General features: G+C 39.0%; 1 pseudogene; it reads left to right on the forward strand.

The window, feature by feature from the left end:
- Positions 1–13,299: 13,299 nt before the first annotated feature.
- LOC118852776 lies at positions 13,300–13,748 on the forward strand (annotated as a pseudogene).
- Positions 13,749–17,766: the final 4,018 nt, after the last annotated feature.

The following is a 17,766-nucleotide window of genomic DNA, read 5'->3' on the forward strand; positions in this document are numbered from 1 at the left end:
CATCAGTTCTTGCTATTGTGAATCAACTGTAAAATCAGCTGGAGCAGGAGAAACTCCTTTAAGCATTCCCAAGCTTATTAAACTCTCTCTCAGGCTTGTGGGGAAAAAAGTGGCACCAAATGTTCCCTATAATACAACTAAAATTCATGGGATAGTTAAGAATGGGTTAAGGTTGGTTGATTGGAAGTAAAAATAAGAGTTCAGTGATATCATCTTAATTTAACAATCATAGGAAGATTCTAAAAATGAGTCTTTCTGAGATTACAAAATTTGAATGTTACTGATTCGTCAATGCCCAAAGCTAGAGCTAAATCAATTTAGATCAGTGCAGTTTGAAAGTCTGCTAAAGGAAATGAATTATCCAGTCCATTAATTCAGGAGCTGGCTAAGTCCTTCTCAACTTTTTGGCACGATCATTTGCATTCTTTCCAAACAGAAGGTTAGCTTACTATTAGATGTGATTTCTGAGGCCTTAAAAATAAGTGTTTTGACAGGGAAGAAAGTTTAACCTTGGTTTTTGTCATTCTGAATTGGCCTTTGGGACTTTATAATGCAACTTTGTAAATAAAGATTGGTCTGTAAGCCCTGGAAGCACTTAAAGAACCCAGGAAGCCTGCTGAATTAAAGTGAGAGACCTGATTGAGAAGACAATGGGTATACCCTCCCTTGGTTTTCTATTCATGTTTGAGAGATTGTAAATTATAGGTCAAAGAACACTGGATTTTGGCTCCCCTGTAACTGCTGTGTGGTCAGGAATAGGAACTTGTCTCCCTCTTACAGAGCCCACAAATCTCATGGGACCATTGAAGAAAATACTTAGTAAACTTTCTAGCATTATATAAATGAGTAGTTATATTTTGTTTGACTTTAAACTTCCATTTGGGAGAAAATTCTGAGAGTATTTATTTGGCAGATGGTTATGTTTCTGTGACTAAGACTTACAATAGACTTTCCAGGAGAGGGAAATTGGAATGTTTGGAAGGGCCAAAGTGGCAGAACGCACAAATGTGAATTGTACAATTTAAAGAAGGCTCTTACAGGTACAATGGTGATTTTTAAAATGAATGCAAGCCTGTGCTGAAAACAGCATGAGGATAAGCAGACTTGTAACATTTTGTTCACATTTCAATAACTTTACAAAGAAGGTAAAAGGAGAGGTTTAATTCGAGGGAAAGGAAGAATTTAAGACCATGGGGTTAAGGCATTTATGTACCTGAGGCCAAGTTTGAAAATTGCCTCTTCCCCTTAGGTGTCCTGGTCCACCTGTGGAATCTTCAATGTGATGTGACTTACTACACAATAAATTCCAAAGATCCATTGAGAGTGGTGTGTTCTATCATTAAAATGTATTCTTCAGGACTCCTAGAATTTGAATTTTCATTAGTTAGGAATTAGTTAAAGCTGAGCATCTGTGAGCTCTTAAGTGTTTTAAATCACAGAAATGTAAGATGGATTTCTCCAGAAAGAGCTTCAGGAGTCACCTAGTCCTAGTTAAGTGGAATGAAGGCTGGGAAAAGACAATTAGATGTAATTACTAAGACTACTGCTGTTGGTAACCTTGCAGATAAGAGTTTAATTTTATTGGTGGTATTAATTGTAAGAAGTCAAGAAGTGAGGAAGAAGTGACAAACAAAATGCTCTATCTGTGTGTATGTATGTATATATTTGTATATATATATATATATATATATATATATATATATGTACACACACATACACACACATACATACACACTGATGTATATTTGTAGGCAGTGGGGAATGAGCCAGTAGCTAAGGAGAAGGAAAGAGAAAACCAAAGATGAATGAGAGAGAAAATGAATAAGAGTGAAGAAAAATGATTGTGGAACAAATTCTCAGAAGTTAAAGCATTAGTATAGGGCCTTAGAGCCTAAGGATAAATTTGAATACAGTGTCCCTGACAAGGGTTCATCCAGACCCTGATTGAAGACCAGTAGGAATGCACAGTTCATTAGGCTCTCAAAGCAGCAGATTCAAATTTTGAATAGCTCTTATTGTTAAAGATGTTCTCCCACAAATGAACAGAAATCTGTGTCTCCCTCTGTGCGCGCTCTCTCTCTCTCTCTCTCTCTCTCTCTCTCTCTCTCTCTCTCTCTCTGTCTCTCTCCTTTCCTCTCTTTTGTCCTCCTTCCTCTATTTCTTCCTCTCTTTCCTTTCTCCCTCTTTCCCCTCTCTCTCCTCCCCCTTCCCCCTTTCTCCCCCTCCTTTTCTTTCTTTCTTTCTTTCTCCCTCTTTCCCCTTTCCTCTCCCCATTTCCCCTTTACCTCCTCTCCTGCTCTCCTTTTCCCTTTCCCTTCCCCTCTCCTTCTCTCTTCCTCCTTCACCTCTCTCCTTCTCTCTCTCTCTCTATCTCCTCCTCTCTCTCTCTCTCTCTCCTCTCACTGTTTCTTTCTGCCTCTGTCTGCCTATCTGTCTCTTCCCCCTCTCTCTCTCCCTGCCCCTTTAATTCTACCATCTGGGGCCAAACAGATCATTTTTAATCTCTCTTCTGCCATACAGTATTTCACAGCTAATAAATAACAGTGTTGGGGTTGGAAAAGACTTTAGAGATGATCTATTCATGAGCTTGTTTAATAATAGGATTAAAGGAGGAAGGGAATTTAGAGAACATATAGGCCAACACCCATATTTCACAGATGAGGGAACTGAGGTTCAGGGATGTTGACTGACTTGTCCAGGGTCACTCAGGTGAAAAATTGGAGAGTTGAGCTTTGGAACCCAGGTAACCTGACTCCAAATCTAGCAGTCTTTCTACTGCTTGTATTGTTGCTGTTTTATGTGTGTTAAGAAAGACTACTTCAGAGATGGAGCAAAGGAGTAGAGAAATTTTTGGTAGGGGCGTATTGTAGGGGAATTTTTAATTTGCAGAGTAGGGAAGAAGAGGGAGTTCTCAGATTGTGGCCTCCATTTTTCCAGTAAAATAGGAAATGTGGAGAAGTTGAGAGGAAGGAGAAAGGGGCTTTGGGAGAAGAGAAGGTTTGGAAGAGCTATTGTGGGGAGTTTGATAGTTAATTGACTGATTAACTAAAAAAGAGTAATTGATTCTCAAGGCAAGTTTCTGATGACTTGTTTTAATTTTTACTGCTTTTTATTGATATGAATACTGCTTATAATGTTCTAGCATCCTTCTCTGTAGTTATGTTAAATTATGTTAAAAATTATGCAATTATTTTAAAAATAATTTTATTGCTCTTGGCTACTATTTCTTTCTCTTACTAAGAAGATCAAGTATTTGTTGGGCAATGTGTTTTTTAGGCTCTTTTGGCCTCCTTGTTGTGAAAATAAATTTATATTGGTTTAACTCTTGAAGGAAGAGGCTTTGAAACAAATACATTTGCTTTTTTTTCCTATTTCTTTTTCTGGGCAACAATAACTTGAGTTGAAACTCAGTTGTACATAATTAAAAAAAAACTAATCAAGATGAGAAAGAGAAAGCAGTACAGCCCAAATTCTCTCACAACTACTCAAACAAAGATGTCCCGGCCATATACTCATTAGGAAATCTAGGGAGAAACCATCATTGGGCATCTTTCTGGGCTAAGATTACTAACTGGATCCTCAGGCAAGTGAGTATGGCAGGAACTGTGAAACAGGGATGAGCCAGGATTGTGAATGCAGCCCAGGGCCCAGGCCAGTGTTATCAGGTCTCCCACAGGGACTGGGACTATGGACTAAGTACCCAAGGCTTCAAGGTCCCAGGCTGAGAATAGAATTAGGCCAGCAGCCCAGGTGTCCTAGCACAATTCTTCCAGAGTGGATCAGAGCTCAACTCGTAAAAAGAACAGAGAAAAGTCAGCACAGATTAGCTATCAGCAGATCAGACACTCAGTCTTGGGGTAAGAAAAAAAAAGAAAGCCAGCAGCATAGATTGCAAAGAGGATTGCTAGCTCAAGCTGGGGTCCAGGTCAGCAATGTGGAGTCTCTCAAAGGGGACAGATCTAGGCCTCAACTGTTAGGCCTCCAAACAGGACGGGGCCAGCAGCTCCCGGCCCAGAACAATACTATCAACACTCTCAGAGAGGTTTGGGAACTTAGCTTCAGGTCTAGAACAAGAGATAGGACAGACATGCCGGATGTCAAGTCATTCTGAACTTGCTGAACATTTCAGCTAGCTGACAAGGGTCAGGGCCAGCTACAGTTTAATGGAATAACACCGAGGGAGAAATCTGTGGGTGTATTACACAAACCAGGATATGGGGACCAGAAAGCTCTAAAAGGCAGTGATCAGTCTGTGCCCTAGATCTGACTGCATGGGATTTACTGGAAAGCTACAGTTCCCTGACTAACACAACCCCAGTAATGTTTGAATAATATGGCAATCAATGCCTATAGTGGCAGAATTCCAAATAAGATGGAGCAGAACCATTCAAGGCTGTAACAGTCTAGCCAGAAGTGTATAGAAACTGGTCTTAACATGACATCCCAACCTAGGAACTCAGGATGGAGGAAGGATTAAATAGGAAAAGATGAAGATCTATTATAATGCCAGGAATGCCCAAGACACAAAGCTACAAGAGAAGAATAACATACAAATACATACAAACATACATATAAACAAAGCCCCAAAGGAAAATAGCTTTATTACAAAATTGGTTAGAATTTCTAGGAGAAATAAAGCAAGACTTTAAAAAAGTTAAAATGTTATAAATGATCTGAAAATGATACAAGAAGGAATCACTAGACTACCTGAAAAAAATGAACCTTACTGTCATATTTGAAGAAATCATAAAATTGCCCCAGAAATATTATAATGAGAGGTCAGAATGCAAATAGAAAGAAATCACTCCAAAGAACATTGTAGCCAAAATCCAAAACTTAAAGGCCAAGAAAATATATAGCAGGCAGACAGAAAGAATAAATTAAAGCACCAAGGAACCACAGAGAGGATCATGTATGATTTAGCAGTTACAGAATGGGAACACATGGAATAAATTATCGCAAAAGGCAAAAGGTTTACAACCAGGAATAACTTACCCAGAAAAACTTAGTATAACCTTACAGGGAATAGAGTTATTTAATGAAACAGAGCACTTCCAAGCATCCCTGCTGAAAAGACCAAAGCTGAGTAGAAACTTTGAAATGCAAACATAAGAGTAAAGAGAAACATAAAAATATTAAATCAAATGAACATTTGGAAGGGACTTTATAAAGACTAACAATGTATTTACATTCTAATACAAAGTGCTGGCACGTAATAGGTGCTTAATGAATATTTGTTAATTGAATGATTGGGGGAAGTGGATGCTGAAGATGATACAAGTATTTCTTCAGAATGCCAGTCTGATGGGTGTAAATAACATGGAACATCAGAGTTGTTTTAATTTATGTTTCTTGAGCTGAGTATTGTGGCAGGCCATTATAATCCCTGCTATAAGGCGAACCTGAAGTTGGTGCATACCTTGAATTTGGACATTCTGAGCTAAAGTAAAGCTAGAGCTCATCTAAAGTCCACACCAAATCCATCACTAACTTGATGAAGTGTACAGAGTTGAGGGGGAGGGAAGTACTAGGCTACCTAAGGGAGCAAACAGGTCAGGTCAGGTCAGAAGTGGAGGTTAAAGCTTTAATGCTGATCAGTGGTGAGATCAAGTCTATGAGTGGTTACTGTATTTCCAGCTTGGGTAGGATAGGAAGACATAGTCCAGGGGTGGGGAACCTGTGACCTTGAGGCCACATGTGGCCCTCTAGATCCTCAAGTATGGGCCTTTGACTGAATCCAAATTTCACATATTTGTTCCCTACCCCTTTTAAAAATGTATTTCTCCAGTTATTAGTGCTATATCATTTAGTACATAAAAGTTAAGTATTGATATTAATTTGTTATCCATGGTGCTTGTAAGCACAGCATCATTTCCCTTTTTTCCTTTTTAATTATATCTATTTTTATTCTGTCCTTGTCTGAGATCATCATTGTAATTCCTGCTGTTTTGAGTCTGTCTGAAACAATAAATGCTGCTCCAGCCCCAAATTTTAACTCAGTATGAATCTTAAGTTTCAAGGTTTTTTTAATAGACAACATATTGTCGAATTCCTCTTTCTAATCCATTCTGCTAAGCTTTTTGATTTATAGGTGAGTTCTTCCCATTCATGTTTATGATTGTTAATTATGTGTGTTTCCCTCTATCTAATCTTCCTATATGTTTCCTGTACTTTATTCTGTGCCCCCTTCTTTACAAAGAAGGTTGTGAGAGAAAGTATGTGTCCAACAGTGGTAAACAATATGCTTCTGTTCCACCTTTTCTCTTCTTCTTGCCCAGACGCAGATGAATACATTTCTCCTCTTTTCTTCTTTTCCTTCCAAAGTTGGAGTTTTATTTATGACTAATCTCTTACTTATTCTAGTTTCCCTTTTAAATATCTTTTTTTTCCTGTTTCTGCCTATTTCCCTTTTGAATATGATGATTCTCTACACCAAACTCTGTGTGTTCAAGCCTACTTTGTCCAGTTCAGATGTGTGCTTCAAGTGATGCACACTTCCATTAGTTTTCTCCATGTTTTTATAGTTTTTTACATGTGTGGATTGATTATGTGAAATAGTTAAATTCCATACACCCTTCTTCCATAGTGTATTTAATTTTATGTCTCTTTTATTTCTTCACTTGAGATGATCAAAAAAGGACAAAACCATCACTAGACTCTGAGGGTTATTTTAACTCCCTCTAAGCTCTTGAAAGCATTAGAGTTCTGAAGAGACATTTGTTTCTTCTTCTCTTATTATAATATGATATTAACATTATATTACATATAATATTATATATAATATACAACATATATAATATTATATTAACATATTCTCATTGAATGACCCCTTCCAATTGCTTCCACATATTTATGTTTCTAGGTTTCTCTTGACTTTTGTGTTTGCATTTTAAGAGATTGTAATCACCTATAGTGTTTTCATCAGGAATACTTGAAAGTCTTCTGTTCCATTCCACATATTTCCCTCCCTTCATCCTACTTTAGGATTATACTAAATTTTTCTGGGTAAATTATTCTTAGTTGTTAACCTTTATCTTTTTGTCTTTAGGGAAATCATATTTCAAGTTCTCCTGTCCTTTATAGTTGTAGCTGTTGAGCTGTTAAGTGATCTGTGGTTCCCTGACACTTGAACTCTTTCTTTTGAGCTTTTTGCAGTATTTTTCATTTAATTTGAAAGGTTTAAATTTTGGTTTCCTGGGAGTTTTCATTTCAGGATTTTTTAAGGAGATGACCAGTGAATTGTTTTCACACTGCCTACTGGTTCTAGAAAGGCTTCTGGTTCTGGGATGTTTCATTGGTTTATTAAAATATGGGATCAGGCTCTCTCTCTCTCTCTCTCTCTCTCTCTCTCTCTCTCTCTCTTTCTGTAATCTAATTCTTAGATTATTTCTCATTGACTTTTTTTCCTAGCTCAGTTTTGACAGGAGATATATTTCCTTCTTTTCTTTTAGGTCTTTTGTTTTGGTGTAATATTTCTTGTTTCATGTAGTTATTTATTTCTCTTAAGAATAATCAATGGGAAGGGAAAGAAGAACACATTTCTCAGCTGTGCATAACATTTTACACAAATTAATGGTGTTTTAGAGCAAAGGTTGGCAAACTTTGGCTCAAGGGCCATATCTATCCTGCTGCCTTTTGCTGTACTGCTTACAACTAAAAAGATTATTTTTTTTATATTTTTAAATACAATAAAATTTTATTTAAACATGGAAAAACTACTCAACACTTGGGCTCATCAAAAATATATAAGGGGAGTGGATGGGGCTGGATTTAGCCTGTGGGCCATAGTTTGCTGACTCCTATATTAGACCATTAAAAACTTCACAAGCAAATGTAGAGAAGGGGACATATTAAACATATCATTTGCTGATCACAATGAGATGAAATTTACATTCAATAAAGGGCATCTGAAGAGAGGATTAAAAATTAATCTAGCCAAGCCTTTTAAGATTCTGTTTTAGTGACCCTTCTGTGGTATGAAAAGAGGGCTAGATCCAGAGGTAGAATATCTAGGTTCGAAATTTGTTCTGATAATTAATACCTGTTTCAAATTGGGCAGCTCACTTAGTTTTACTGAGCTTCATTTTCTTAATCTGTAAAATTAGGTATTTTACTAGGTAACCTCCAAAGTTCTTTTCAACTCTAAATCTATAAAACATCCCTAATTCCATCCATACAGAAATTATTTTTTGTATACTTCCAAAGCACTGTGCTTCAATCCCTCGTAAATCACAGAATCATCGAATCTGAGAGTCATCTGGTCACACCCATACACCAAATGAATCCAAGTTATAACATACCTAACACGTATCACCTCTACTTAAAGACCTCCAAGAAGGGGGAAAACCCATTATTTCTTTAGTTAACTCTTTCAACTTTTGGACAATTCCAATTGTTGTGTGGTTTTTCTTGAATCAAACATAAATTTTCCTCTTTGCAATATGTATTTATTAAGTGCCTACAATAAGTCAGGCACTGTGCTAAGCGATGAGGATTCAAAGAAAAGCAAAAGATAATCCCTGCTCTCAAGGAGTCGAATCTAATGGGGAAAACAACATGCAAATAATTATGTACAAACTACATTTACACAAGATAAATTGGAAATAATCAACAGAGGGAGAGGCACTAGAGTTAAGAGGAATCAGGAAAGGTTTTTGCAGATGAGATTTTAACTGAAACTTGAAGGAGTTTGGGAGACAGAGATAAGGAAGGAGATTATACTAGGCATAGGGTATAGCTAGTAAAAGTGGTTGGGGTCTGAAGGTGGAGTATGTTGTGGGAGGATCAGTAAGGAGGCCAGTTGTGTCAACAACCCGGCTGGCAGCTTCTGTGCGGGTATAAGATTCACCCACAGCCAGCACCCAGAAAGCTGCCAACAGCACAGATTCTTCTGATCTGCTTAATTAAGGAAAGCAAGGTGAATGGGTTGACAGGCTTACTTTTAATTCAAAAATCATTCAGTTAGTTCAGTGGAAAAAAACCAGCACCCTGAACTTCAAAACAAAATGCAAACAAATTACAGACATCAACAGACTTTGCCTGATTCAAGTCCCAACAGATAGTTACCAGAGTTCAATGAAGTTTCAACATCCAGGTTTACAAGCTGGAGGGCTCCTTAGCTACAGCTGCCCGGAATCTCCTCAGCAACACCATCTCCGGAGCCCCACACAAATGGCTCTGTCCTCTCTTCTTATAGGGCTTCAGACATCAAACATCATCTGAATCACCAGAGCTCAGGCTCTGGTGATTGGTTCTTGAGTTGGCCCCTCCCCTTAGGACCCTGGGAGGTTCACATCCACATGAATTACATTAACACCTAATAGGGTTTGGGTCTGGGGATTAGCACCTAGTAAAGCTCACTGAGATAAATTGAGTCACTCAAAGAAAACAAAGGCCATTCTGGTTACACCAGTGGCCTTGACTGCAGAATATATTGAGAGGTGGAAAGATTGGAAAGGGCTAAGTTGTAAAGGGCTTTAAATACCAAAGAGAATCAAAGATAAAATCCAAAGATAAAATCAAAGATAAAATACCAAAGAGAGGATTTTATCTTTGATTCTCTTTGGTATTTAAAGCCCTTTACAACTTAGCCCTTTCTAATCTTTCCAGCTGTCTTACAACTTACACCATCCCCTCACCTCTCAATATATTCTGCACAGGGGCTAACAAAAGTGATATGATAGTTGTCTTAATTTAGTTAAAAGACTGTCATCTGGAAAGGGAATTAGATTTGTTTGACTTTGGTGGTTTCCAGATGACAGTCTTTTTAATGAGTTAGTGTTTTCATTTTGCTTTTGAGTCTCCTTTTCCAGTTGGTTGATTTTGCCTCTCAGGGTGTCATTTTCTCTCTCTAGATTCTGAATCTCCGTAGCCATTTCACCAATCTTATTCTTTAGGGACTTGATTTCATCAGTGGATTTTTTTTCCATTTTTTCCATATTTTCTTTTAGCTCCCTAATTTGGTTTTTAAAATCCTCCTTTAGCTCTTCCAGCAGTGGTTTTTGGGCTGGAGACCAGTTCATATTACCTTTTGAGGTATCTGATGTAGCTACAGTATCATTACTTTTCTCTTCCATATTGGTATTTTGATCCTGCCTGTCTCCATAAAAAGAATCTATTGTCCTCGGTTTTATTGTGTTCTTCTTCATGTTGGTTTGCCTTTTGCTGGCTTTACAATGAATTTCTACCTTTGGGCCTCAGGGCTCTCTGTCCCAGCTTTCTTATTCTGGGGGTTGTGAGTCTAGAATTATAGCCTTCAGTTTCCTGAGGTGTGGGGAAGGGGTCTGGCTCCCTGGCTTCTCACTCCCTATGGGTGCTCTCCAGCACTGTTGCTCTTCAGCAATGGACTCAGCTGTTTGTTGTTTGAGCTGATGTCTGGCACTTCCCCTGGGGGAGCAAGGTTACCTCTGGGCTCCTGGCATTGACCCCTGCCGACTCTGCTCCTCTGGGACTGATGAACTTCAACTATTTGACCCCTGAAGCCCCACTACTTTCTGCTCAGTTCCAGCGTTCTTTTTTTTTTCCCCGAGAAATTCTCTAGGTGGGGAGGGGAGGGATTAGAGTCCTTTACCTGGACATTACGCCTCCCGGAAGTTCAAGAAGCCGCCTTTCATACGTTTGGGCTGCAAGCCTCATTAGTCGGTCTTTTCACAGTCAGCGGTGTTGCGCTGCCTCTCGTCGCTTCCACAGACTGCCGTCCTGTGTTGGGAGGCCTGGGGATCTCCTCCGGTTTTGGGCGCCCAGCTTTCTCCCAGCCTGTCTCCCACGTGGATTTCCCGGCCAGCTGCTTCCGCCTTGGTCTGGAGCAGCTCTGCATGGAGCACTCTCCCGGCCTACAGATTTGTGCCTCCGGCTTTTCAGACTCTCCCGGCTCAGAAATTTGCCCCATGCAGACTCCTCGCAGTTTCTGACTCTCTCAAATCTACTCAAATTCACTTTTTTATAGGAATCTGACAGACCTTGTGAGAGAGCTCCGGTAAGACGCTGCCTTCATGCTGCCCTTTTGGCTCCGCCCCCCCCCCCCATGACAGTCTTTTAACTGAATTAAGACAACTATCATATCTTCCTGCCTCTTCTACTTTGTGTTATAGTTATCTATATGCTTTTGTTAGCCCCTGTGCAGTGCTTGAAGGATCTCCTAAGAAAGAGATTTGTCTTGTTTTTGTATGTCTTACCATGTGTTTCAAAGGCATTTCTGTGTTGGGTGTGCTGTTGAGCAAGTTACTCTTTGAGGCAAGGTCCAATTCCAAAATCTAAGAATCTGTGAATATGATCTGAATAAAACATAGGGAAAAGTGTGGGTTTTTTAGGAAAGTGAGGAAATTCAAGGAAAAAAAATATGAGTGGGAATGAGAGTGGTATGTTCATGGAGTTGTGAGATTGGTCTTCCTAAATCTAAGTGTGCTGCCATTTCAGGTACTACTATGAGTCACCTAACCTATTTCTGACCACTACCATAATGGCATTTGGAAGGCAGGGTTGGCAAGTTGAAGTGGAAATGATAGGTGTAGCCATGGCGATGGCTAAAAATGGAGAATGATAACACTAAGAGATATTGCAGTGCTTTCATGCATAGTATATGGGAAAGCGGTATCTGGCTTTCAAACAAAAAACATTATCAAAACAAGGTCTTGAAAGCTTATGGCATTTTATTCAAAAAGGGCACAAGTCAGGACATAGAAGCATAGCCACCCAAAGAAGCAAATAGATACACATAACACCCCCAATCTCCTCCCCACCCTGAGCTATGGACAAGCTACTTCTCTGGTTTATATTACTATAGCAACTAATAGAGTGACAGAAGATTCCTTGGACTGGGCCAAGGACCTGGTTCAAATTGCTAAGTCTGAGGATCTATGACAAGCTCATTCCTTGTCAAGGGGTTCACCTTGTCCAGTTATCACAAAGGAACGGGATATGGAGATTTTGAGGTAGAGGCAAGAGAAGATGAAGAAATTGAGTCAGAGATTCCAGCTTCTTAAAAAAATAGGAGGTGGAGGAGGAGCCAAGATGGCAGAGTAAAAGCTGGGACTTGCTTGAGCTCTCCCCCAAGCCCCCCAAATACCTGTAAAAATGACTCTAAACAAATTCCAGAGCTGTGGAACCCACAAAATGACAGAGTGAAACAAATTTCCAGCCCAAGACAGCCTGGAAGGTTGACAGAAAAGGTCTATTGCACCAGGCTGGGAGAGAAGCACAGCCCAGTGTGGGCCATGCCAGCACAGATGGGGATAGAGCAGGCCTCAGGGTACTGAATCACTGGCAGCTGTGGTGGTTTTCAGACTCCTCAACCTGGATGAGAGAGGAACAAAGTCCAGCCCCAGCCCTGGGGTAGCAGAGGCAGCAGCTGTGGTGGCAGCAGTGGCTACTTCCAGAGCTCTCAGACCACAGATGGTGGGGGGATCGAGTGGCTGATCAGAGGGCGATTGCAGGGATCTCTTTGCTGGTGTGGAGGCAGGATTCTCTTGCTTTGCCTTGCTTGGATCTGGATCACAGTTGTGAGAGGTGGTCCTAGGCTGAGGAAAAGTGCTGGTGTGGCAGAGCTTGTGGCAGCTGTGGAAAGGGAATCCTCCTCCCAATTCCAAGGCAGAAAAGAGTGCTTGTAGTCACTCACAGACCGCAGCACAGGCCAGGAAAGGAGTAAACACTTCTCCTTTGATCATGCTACCTTGGAAGAACTGAAAATTTACAGGTCCCTAGAAGTATCTTTGAAAACAACTGCACAAAACCCCTGAAGTACACCTTCCACACCGGAAGAAGATCCCTACCTTAACAATGAATTAAATAGTCAAGGATTTGGCTGGGGAAATGAGCAGACAGTGTAAAAAAACTTAGACTATAGAATCTTACTTTGGTGACAAAGAAGATCAAAACATACAACCAGAAGAAGACAACAAAGTCAAAGGTCCCACATTAAAACCCTACAAAAAAATATCAATTGGTCACAGGCCATGGAAGATCTCAAAGAGGATTTTGAAGATCAAATAAGAGAAGTAGAGGAAAGAATAGGAAGAGAAGTGAGAGTGATGGAAGGGAATCATGAAAAATGAGTCAACAACTTGCTAAAGGAGACCCTCCAAAAATACTGAAGAAAATAACACCTTAAAAAATAGGCTAACCCAAATGGCAAAAGAGGTCCAAAAAGACAATGAGGAAAAGAATGCCTTAAAAAGCAGAATTTGCCAAATGAAAAAGGTGGTCCAAATGCTCAGTGAAGAAAATAATTCCTAGGGTGCATTTGCTAGGGCCACCCAGCCGAGCACCACCTCTTTTTTCCTGGTGGAGAAGACCCAGTGGCCCATGCTCTACCTCTGCTGCTGGACTGACAGGACCTGGGTCAGTGCCAAGGCAGTGGTGGTGGCCAGGCTTGCTTCCAGTGCAGGGATGCCCAAGAAGGGGAAAGGCCAGAATAAGGAGCTCGTGAAACCACTTCCTCCCAACTGGACTTGTGGCAGTTGATCAGAGTGGTTCCATGACAATAGCCAATCATGTCAAACTTGGCTTCAAACAAAATGCCATAACAGGTGTGACATCTGAGAATGTAAGTGTAGCTATTGCTGCACCTCCATCAGAAGGGGAGGCTAATGCAGAACTATGTCAGTATCTTTCCAGGGTCCTGGAACTTAGGAAGAGTGATGTTATCTTAGGTAAGGGTGGTATATCTCATGAAAAACTGGTAAAGATTTTGGCATCCACAACTCCAAAAACAGATTTTGGAGAAATTGAAGAGGCAAGTAGAAGCTCCCTAAAACAAACAACAAAAGCCAGAAATGAACACTATCCTTTGTGGAACTTTTTTTTAAATACTAAAGAAGTAAATTTGTAAGGAGAAGAACCTAGATGATACTTGAAAGATAGTACTTTAAAGAAAAACAGGTCTCTGAAAATACTCTCCATGGAATGCTGGAAATGTCAAAATGTCACATAACTTATAAGGCAAAGTATACTGCAACCCAACTTCAGTTACTACTGGAAATACTAAAACCAAACCATTATGGTTCAATTCTTAAAATTTAGAACTGGTTTGTTAATACTACATACCTGCCCTAAAGCTTATTTTATGGACTATTACTTGAATTTTATGGAACCATACACTTAAAAGAGTTGAAAGAGACCTTAGAGATTACCTACATTACCCATCTCATTTTTACGGACGATCAAAGTGTCAGAGAGGCTGATAGACTTGTCTAAGGTCACACAAGTAATCAGCATCACTGAGACTAGAGTTCACCTCCCTTCACTCCAGTGACAGTGTCCTGTATGTACCACACTATTGCCTTGACTGTTATTTACAGGTATTAAGAGACATAAATGTATAGAAGCAGCTTGGCAGTGAGTGGAGCCCTAGACTTGAAGTCAAGGACAGTCACTTCTCATAGCTTCAGACAAGTCTCTAGGGCTCTAGATTAGAGAGGGGTTGAAATGTGGGCTGGTGGACAAAATCATAGGTCCTTGATTTATTTCTGTAAAGAAAATGTGGTGGATTTGTTGCATTGCAATTGGGTAATAACAATTTAAAATCTATTTTTAAAAAGAAAAAAAATAAATAAAAAAGAAAATAATTCCTTAAAAATTAGAATGGAGCAAATGGAAGCTAATGACTTTATGAGAAATCAAGATATTATAAAACAGAACCAAAAGAATGAAAAAAATGGAAGACAATATGAACTATCTCATTGGAAAAAAAAAACTGAACTAGAAAGTAGACCCAAGAGAGATAATCTGAAAATCATTGGACTACTTGAAAGCCATGATCAAAAAAATGAGCCTAGACATCCTCTTTCCAGAAATTATCAATGAAAACTGCCCTGATATACCAGAACCAGAGGGTAAAATAGAAATTGAAAGAATCCACCAATTACCACCTGGAAGAGATCCCAAAATGAAAACTCCAAGGAATTTTGTAGCCAAATTCCAGAGTTCCCAGGTCAAGGAGGGAATATTGCAAGCAGCCAGAAAGAAACAATTCAAGTATTGTGGAAACACAATCAGGATAAAACAAGATTTAGCAGCTTTTACATTAAGGGACTGGAGGACTTGCAATATGATATTTGGGAGGTCAGTGGAACTAGGATTAAAAGCAAGAATCATCTACCCAGCAAAACTGAGTATAATCCTTCAGGGGAAAAATTGAATTTCAATGAAATAGAAGACTTTCAAGAATTCTTGATGAAAAGACCAGAGCTGAATAGAAATTTTGACTTTCAAATATGAGAATCAAGAGACGCATGAAAAGGTAAATAAGAAAGAGAAATCATAAGGGACTTAGTAAAGTTGAACTGTTTACATTCTTACATGGAAACAATATTTGTAACTCATGAGACTTTTATAAATGTATATATGTGTGTGTATATATGTGTATGTGTGTGTGTGTGTATGTGTGTGTGTATACATTCAGAGGTCACAGGATGAGTTGAATATGAAGGGATGATATTTAAAAAATAAAATTAAGGGGTGAGAAAAGGGATGTACTTGAAGAAGGAGAAAGGGAGAGATAGAATGGGGTAAATTATCTCACACAAAGGAGGCAAGAAAAAGCTTTTACATTGGAGGGAAAGAGGGGGGAGGTGAGAGTGAATGAGCAAACCTTACTCTCATCAGTTTTGGCTTAAAGAGAGAATAACATACCCACTCAATTGGGTATGGAAATCTATCTTACTGTACAGGAAAGTAAGGGAGAAGGGGATAAGAGAGGGGGATGATAGAAGGGAGGGAAGATTGGGGGATGGGGTAGTCAGAAGCAAACACTTTTGAAAAGGGACAGGGTCAAAGGAGAGAATAGAATAAATGGGGAGCAGGATAGGATGGAGGAAAATCTAGTTAGTCTTTCAAAACATGATTATTATTGAAGTGTTTTGCATAACTACACATTATAACTTATATTGAATTGCTTATTTTCTTAATGAGGGTGGGTGGGGAGAGAAGGGAGAGAATTTGGAACTCAAAGTTTTAAAACCGAATGCTAAAAATTGTTTTTACATGCAACTGGGAAATAAGATATACAGGCAATGGGGTATAGAAATCTATCTTACCCTACAAGAAAGTAGGGGAGAAGGGGATTAGGGGTGTGATAAAAGAGAGGGCAAACTGGGGGAAGGGGTAATCAGAGTGCATGCCATCTTAGGGTGGGGAAAGGGGAAAGAAGGGGTGAAAATTTGGAACTCAAAATCTTGTGGAAATGAATGTTGAAAACTAAAAATGTATTAATTAAAATTAAAAAAAAACGTAGGAGGTGAGGTTGAATAACTAGGTGGAATCAGGAGTTTTGGAATCAGTTCTGTGAAAGAGGTGATAAGGGGTCAATAAGAGATAGATAAAGGATTGCGAAACAACAGCAAGGGTTTAGTTGAGGCTCTATATTCTTTATTTGTAGCAGCCCCCATCAGCACAGTTTTGATTTCCTCCAGAAATGCTTGGTGTTCTCGAAAGGGGGGAAGAGAAATTAAACACTGGGAGGTGTCCTAGGTTGAGAATCAACAGAGTGTAAATAACAGAAAATAAAGATTCCTTGGTGGTAGGGAGTACCTCACTGAAATGGCTTACTGAGGGGTTCTGGTGGGTTTTTTGGGCAAGGAGGCAAATGAAGAAGACTAATGGACATGGTAAGAGAAGTCACCATTCTCAAGTTTTTGCAGGGTATTTTGTATGAATTTCTCCTTCAGTCCTCTATATCTTATATTCTAATTATTATTCTAACATATTATGCCCAACCAGTCACCAGTAAAATATAAGCATAAGGAAATAGATTGCTTGATTTCACCTTGCATAGTGCCTTACTGTGGTAAGAGTGCTACCTGTTTTTTATAGGATACGCTGGTCCTTTAAGGGGATGGGGAGAAAAGGTAGAGATAGCACATTCAGCTTCTTCACCACTTTAGGCATAAAAGGCCCGTCTAGGGAGAATTGGTACAGGGTTTTAGGAGGATACTCATTGCCCTACTGTGCTGTCTTTTTGACCTAGCCTTATTAATTGCCATGGTGAATGCAGAGGCAGATGGAAATAGTGTTTTATTTGAATTTTACCAGAAATGATATCCTTTTAAATATGGTTAATAGTGAAGTTGTTTTATTGCATTTCATGATCCATAAAGTGTTTTATCATATTTTAAAATTTATTTTATTCTGAACTTAAGAAATAAGCATTTCCATAACATAGTAGAATAGAAGAAAAAAGATGATTGCACATTAAACTGCAGATCTATCATATTCAACTTGCTATTCCTTTCAAATATATATAAAGTTATCACATAGCTTTCTTTTCCCCCCTTTTTTCTTCCCTCCCCACCCTAGAGATGTCTACCATTAGACACAAATACACCCATATGTATACACACATATATACATATATATGTGAAATCATTCTATATGTACTTCTATTTATTGGTTCTTTCTCTGGTTTCATTATATTTTAACCCCAAGCCTGGATCACTATATTGATATGAGTTGGGCCTAACTTAAAGTATTTGAACATAGTAAGTTCTTAATAATTTCTGTTTAGTTTAATTGGTGAAGATCAGGCTTTGTAGCAATGAGGGAGGAAATGAGGTAGGAATTTAAGAGTTTATTATTTTAGAAGTATGTCAGTTCTGTGTTCTCAATGCCAATTTGGTTGGAAATTAGAAAGAGGACTTTTATGCAAAAAATGATCAAAAGTGCTGACTTTTGTTCAAATATCATTCTTGGGACAAAAAATGGCAATTTTCTTATGAAAATCTAGAAGTACGTTAAAAAAAAACAATCAAGAGGTGGGTCTTTCACCTTCTTCCA

Source organism: Trichosurus vulpecula, chromosome 6, assembly GCF_011100635.1.
Source record: "Trichosurus vulpecula isolate mTriVul1 chromosome 6, mTriVul1.pri, whole genome shotgun sequence".
Classification (NCBI taxonomy): Eukaryota; Metazoa; Chordata; class Mammalia; order Diprotodontia; family Phalangeridae; genus Trichosurus; species Trichosurus vulpecula.